Below are 7,569 nucleotides of genomic sequence, written 5' to 3'. Positions count from 1 at the left end.
TATTTCAACCAAAGATTGTTCCAGGCCATGTTTAACTTAATAGCACACCTGATAGGATTATCTGAATCCTGTTTAAGTCAAGTTTCGTTTATGGTCCATTCAAGTAGTGAGTTTTTGTTGGGTGAGTTGTATCCAATTATGGGTGGCTTATCTGGTATTCCTTGAAGGAATCTATCCAGACTCCGTTTAAATTTATATATACATATACACACACACACACACACACACACCACACACACACACACATATATATATATATATATATATATATATATATATTATATATACATAATATATATATATACATAATATATATGCGTATGTGTGTGTGTGTGTGTGTGTGTGTGCATATGGATAGCTGGATATATATATATATATGTTATTGCACAAATTTATAAAAAATATTTTCCTTCGCTACAACTTTCAGAAGATAGCTACGAATACTTTAATTCATCATATTAATTTGATTATATTTGTTATTTGAATATATATATATATATATAAATTTATTGATCTCTATTTCTGTAATAATCTGGTTGATTAAATTGTTTTAAATATATATCTCCCGTTTCCTTTGTTACATATTTAAACATTTGCTATATATATTGCATATATCTATGAGTTATGAAAAATGTAATCAAAGATATTAGCATTGTCTATGCTATTCAAAAGTACCGAATGGCAATTGTAACCCATTATCTGGAGGGAGTGGTAAATTGAATAAACCACAATTTTATGCTCTATGTTATTTCAAATACCACGATTTGTACAGATATCCCAAATGTCATTGATGCCATTAATTGTTTAATACCTTCCTTAAGTTCACAAATAAATGCAGGAAATTTTGATACAATATAAAGTACATAATGCAAATCCATATGCACAAGAAAATTTTGCGACAACTCCACATCACATATGAAAAATGAAATCGCTTAAATGGCAGCCATTTTCAGCTTCGCATGCCCATGATCCTTCCAAAATTTGCACCATAACATCCTACAAAATTACAAACCCCATATCTCTGATTTCTCTTTTGATGTTCTTCAGTTGCGCCAGGGTCTCCGCTTTGTTGATGTAAACCTTCCGTTTCAGGTATCTCCACAAGGCAAATCCGGGTTATTCAACACTGGGTGACATGAAGGCCATTCGAAATAGACTTCATACATGGTTCAGCTAGATGGGGCGACTGCCATACTGCAAGATAAACAATGCATATGCTACGGCAATGATTTAGCGAGAGAATAATCTCCCGGTACTGCAATCAGAGAAATGGGATCTGAAACTCTTGAGGGTGTTATGGTGCAGGTTTTGGAAGGTGCACGGCCTGCGAAGCCGAAAACGGATGCCATTTAAGCGATGTCATTTTTTATTTGTGCTGTAGTGATGTTGCCAAATTTGACTAGTGCATATTACTTTCCATTATGTCCTTTATATAGTATCAACATATCATGCTTTTATTTCTAAGTTTAAGGAAGTTACTAAAACTTGAAACTCATTAGTGACTGTTGGGACACGCTGTAACAGCTCATCTACATGCCACCGAACTGTATGAAGTATTTCTTCTACTTATTTTGTTTTATGCAAATCATCTTACTCGGTAAATGTGATCAATATTTCTCTGCACATGTGTATGTCCCTTGGTTACAGGAGACAAAGTAGGACAATTGTTGTTCCGTTGAAGCTTATTAAAGTAGAAATAACGAAGCAGCAGGCATGGAGGAATAAAAAAGAAAATACAGTAGGATGCTACTCAAAGTCTACGTAAAGGAGAGGAAGATGTGAAGTAGAACGTGAGACATATTAAAGGTAAGACTGTATAGTTTCGAGGCTTTTCTTTGGTTAAAAATCGAGCAAGTAAAGAAGAAATATATGCTTACATATCGGTAAATGTTCTGTTGAAATTTTTTGTTGGAATTTAATTTTTATTTATTTTGTAATATTATACATTAAAGTATATTTGTGTTGGTTTCCTTTGATAGATATTAACCAAAGGATTTTCATCATTACGTTATTGTTTCAACCAAGTTTGGCATTTGGATTCCCCACCTTATCATTATTGAAGGGATATACTTGTATATATATATATATATATATACACACACACACACACATATATATATATATATATATATATATGTATATATATATATATATATATATATACACACACACACACACACCCACATATATATATATATATATAGAACAAACGCTTGGAAAGTATTTTCCGCGTAAGACTTACCTTTAAACTTTTCATAGAAAATGTTTATAATATACTTTATGCTTCTTTTAAACACGCTCTTGTATATCCCCTGGGCTTACCTTTGACGTGTCGGAGTGTTTCTCAGTTTCTTTAAGAATAAAAAAGTAGTTTAAGTCTCTGTCGAACGATTAGTTGTTTACCTGTTGGTTATACCTGATCCATAAGTCTTGTGTTCAAACGAAGTGATGCTATAATTATGGCATCATTGTCCCCAAATATTTTATATTATTAAATACTTTCCGCTGGGTGTATTCGTATTCATAAGATAGTAAAGAGTGATTTAATGGGTATATGGATTCTATGTGTATCATGCCGAGGGCGTATATAAAGGTATAGTTTATTCTCTGTTATCATATATTTATATATATTACGAAAGAATAACGCCGGGAAAAGTTGTTAATACAATAAGTAATATACTGTTCTAGTTTATATAACTTGAAATGATTCTCTATGTAGAAAAGAAAAGACGCAATATAGTGTATCTAATGTAAATGTTTGACTCATACTCTATTGATCTATAGTACTGAAAATGTACTCTATTGTATAAACCCAACGCTGATTTCTCTTTTACAGGCGGTAATTTTAACTTTTATATAAATATGAATTAAATCTAAAAGACTTACTTCATAGGATATAATTTCTGAAATAATCACTTAACATGACGTTATTCATGACTTAACGAACTTGAGTCTAAAATGAAATAACAACGTGTTTATCGTAATAATAACATAATGTTTCAGAGTAGTTAATGTAATATACCAACTCTTAATAAATAAATCATCTGAAAACTCTATCAGTTAACTCCAATATTGTTTTCCAATTTTGGTACAAAACTAGCACGTTCTGCAGAGGGGATAAGACAATTAAATGGGGACCAGTGATGAAATGGTAGTTTTATTTTATCGGTCCGGAAAGAATGAAAGGCATATTTGGACTAGGCGAAATTTGAACTCAGAAATAACATTACGCATTTTGTCAAGCGTGCTAACGATTCTACCGGCCCGCCGCAATATTTTCAATTTCTGCACGGGACAGTCAGTTTTTTGAGAGGAATGTGAAGTCCATGAATCAACCGCAGTACTCCACTGGTATTCATTTTACCAATCGCAAAAGGTGGAAAAGCAAAATTGATCGTGGGGAAAGTTGAACTCGGAACGTACAAACGTACCGGATGTCGCTAAGTACTTTACCCAGACTTCTGCCGACTCTGCCATGTCACTACTCCAGCTAATTGTAAAGTTATGATGTATAACACATGTGCTACAGTCTCTGAAAGGAGCAAAAGGAAGCGTGACAAAGGAGAAGAGAGGAAGTGAGTATAGAAAAGCAGAGAGAGAGAGAGAGATAGGGGGAGAGAGAGAGACAGAGAGAGAGAAAGTGACGTAACCATATAATGAAATAAATGGTAGTCAGATGAAAGAGGTCTATGTATATATGTGAGTGAATATTGATCGCTTACTCAGAAACCATACAGATCATCAATATATATATATAAAATAACGAAAAAATCGATGAAATATCCTTTTATACATAACGAAGAAGTCTTCTATTTTAAGGCAAAAAATACATAGAGAAATATTCTTCAACAATGTGAAGCCTTTTAATTATTATTGTATCTTATCAATAATTTTTTTCTTCAATTTGCTAGGAGCACTGAAGCAAAATTTCCACATTCAACATCTTCAAATAACAGATAAAGAATTCAATATAAGTTACACAGCAATAAGTAAAAATGAAATTAAAAGTTGTTTTATTTTTGATGGAAATGACGATGATATAAAAAATGTGTGATATTTCCTTGAACACCGAACCAAAAAGAAGACTCTTCATATTTTAAACTTATTTATAAATTATGACAGCAAAGCTTGTCAGTAAAGATAATGAAATTTTACACGTAAATATGTTCGTATAACATGTATTATGTATCATGCTATGGATTTCGACATTGTATAAGTGTTGTAGCAATTAGTGTGACCTTGGATAAAACGTAAATTATATTCATATGACCTGGAAATAGAAATGAAGATGAAAGAATTGAAAAGTTTCAGATATTTAACATCGCATTAGATAAATTCACATAGTATGGAGAAAAATGCCTCACTATAGAAAGGAGACATTAATTTATACCTATTTTCAACTGTACAGTTAATCTATCTATCACTCTGTCTGTCTGATTCTCTCTCTTTCTCTCTTTTTCTCTTTGTCTTCCCATGTGTGTGTGTATACATATATACATGCATATATATATATATATATATATATATATATATATATATATATATATATATATATTATATATATATTTATATATATATATATAATCGGTTAAGTAATTGAGATTCAAGTGAATTCTAAAGAATTCACATGAATATGGTCCTTAACTAGGATGTACCGGAAATCTATATGGTGTTAACCATACGACAAGTGGGGTGATTACAAATAGGAAAAAAGCAACAAGAATGGATTAAAATCTCGGTACGATCGTTTCGTACACATATCCTTAGAATGAGCCCTGTGGTATTTATCTGTTTCACTGGGGCATTAAAGTCAAAGCTACATAAAAATAAGTAATCAGTAAAGATTCACCCAGTGAACTGGATCTTAAATTTTTAATGAACCAGGTAATTATTTTTATCAACCATTTTCCCCCTTAAAGACATTAACTATTTAATATTATCGCGCCCCCCTTTCTTCCTCCTCTTCTTTTCTTTCTTCCTAACAGACTTCACGCAAAATTTGTTTCGTAACACAAAAGCAAGAAAATAACTTATTTTATCATAATGAATAATAAATATATTAAATAGACGTCTGTATTTTTGTAAAATGCAAAAGATTCGTTCGAAATAACGTAGAAATTTAGCTTACGTAGTTAGGTGAAACAAATTCTTTGTTGGAGCTGGTATTGTTGATCGCTTGAGTGCGTTAGAGTTAACGTAAACATTCGCACACCCATGTATGTACAGGTTCACATACTTCACAACTGAAGTATCAACATATGTATATATACCTGTGGTCGCTTGCACACGCATACAAAGCAGCATATGTTTATACGCCAAGGTCGATCGTACGTCTAAGACAAATGGACTTTCCGTTGTATGTAACCCTATTGAGTGATTTGTCTTGCCATTCGCATTTTAGTACGTTGTGCATATTTAGAATGCTGATCATTTCCGGGTCTTTTGTTCCCATCACAATACCGCATTTTTGGAGGTAGTATATTGTATCGAATAGGAAGTAATTGTTTTGTAGGATGACCATAGGGATTCGATGACAAAAGTCTGGTTTATGCAGTCCGGGAGAACCTCGGAGTATTTTTCTAACCAGAATTTGATCGCCCCTATTCCGTAGTCATGTGGAATGTTAGTGTAGAGGTTGATGACATCGAAGGAGACTAATAGAATTTCTTCGTTGGTAGTTTTTGGTAGTTGCTCTAGCATGACCATGTCGTTTCTAATGAAACATTTAATGTATTTCAGGAAAGTTTTTCATAGTATGTCCAGAAAGCTGCTTACGCAGTGTGTTTCACAGGCTGGGCCAGCAATAATAGGCCTTAATTTTAAGTCTTCTGATATTGTGATATTTATGTATAGACCTGGATTTGATTTTCAGGCATTAGTAATTATTTGACTCTTGTGGATTTTGGGGAAGACATAGAAAAGGTGTCGTTTGCATTTGAAGTTTGTGATGTACTCTTTTTTTTTCCTGTCAGGCCTTTTCCATGTCGGAGTTTTAAAGTTGCAAGGTTTTGAATTGTTTTTTTGCTGCCTATAAATTGAAAATTTTTTTATAAAAATAAGTCATTCTCTAGTATGTACAATTCTAGGTTTTTATAGTATTCTGCGTCCATCGATACTACAGCACTACCTTTGTCTGCATCTTTGATTGTCAGATCTTTGTCGCTTTTTAGTTGTAGTAGGTGCTTCCATTGTATGTTGTTGAAGTTAGGTACAATTGTTGGTTTATAGATAGTGAGAGGAAAATTCTGGATACGGAAAAATCCAAAACAAATACATCCACAGAAACCAATAATCGTACATACAGATCAAACTTCCAACAGAGACACACAAAACTACGCCACCTCTGGGAAGTTAACCACTACCAGCCTTACAATACGAATCTCCATTAATGGGAAATACCAGTAAGAAACACCCCTGGACTAGAAAAATAATAATAATGACAATTATTTCAATTCTTTTCATCGAACAACTAGAAACATGCAGGGGATCCTACCTACTCCTCAGCATATGAATTCAACTTTCGGTGCTACTACTTCTTCACCCAGACAAAGAGAAACCCTTCACGTCATATAGTCACTTTAACCAACAAAATCAATGGAATATACCACCAAAAACTTGAAGACTTAGAAAAATTTCAAAGAAACAATTCTACAGGGAAGGACAAGTAAAACGTGAGTTATGCACTATATTAAATGATTTGTTTACTAACTTTTCCACAAAGAATCCCATAACAGATTCACTACAAAATCACCCACTCCGAATGAAAACACAACAACTTCAGCAGGCCTAGTTAAAACCCGCATTGGCCCAAAAACGCAACAGCAGAAAACTCTCATTCGGGAAAATGGTAAAAAATAACGATAAGGCACAAATATATGAAAAATGGATCAACTCCACACCATCAAGCTTGCCACGCAAAACCCAAATCAAATCCACCCCAGATGTACCAGATCAACAACGAATCCTCAGAGAGAAACTAGCACTACTAGAACAGAAACTGAATTACTTAAACACAGAGCTGAGAATCATGAACAAAAGAATAAAACAATCGATGACGAGATGAACACGGAATTCACGATACATGCCAATGAACAACTTCTACAAAATGATATTATACTATGGAAAGACGACTGTGAATGGAACTACAACTCAGACAAGCCCCTTTAAAAAAGAAAATCCAAAGCAGATTCATTCACAGAAACCAATAATCGTACACGCAGATCAAACATCCAACACAGACACATAAATCTACCCCACTGGGATGTCAACCACCACCACACTTACAATAAGATTCCGCCATTAATAGCAACCCTAACACTGAGAAGTCCCTCCAACTTAATTACAACACCCATACAACTCATTCTGGTTAGAACACCCCTACAACTCATTTCAACATAAACACCCGCACCACATAATCCCAACAAACTTACCTACACAACAATTCTCCCACAATAGCAATCCTGACACCGCTAAAACTTTCTAGCCTAATTACAACACACAGCGTTTTTTAGACAGAATACAGAGACACAGGGACACGCGTTGGAATATATCTTACAGGAGTAACCCAAA

Source organism: Octopus sinensis, linkage group LG16, assembly GCF_006345805.1.
Source record: "Octopus sinensis linkage group LG16, ASM634580v1, whole genome shotgun sequence".
Lineage (NCBI taxonomy): Eukaryota > Metazoa > Mollusca > Cephalopoda > Octopoda > Octopodidae > Octopus > Octopus sinensis.
Note: the sequence above shows the minus strand (reverse complement) of the source record.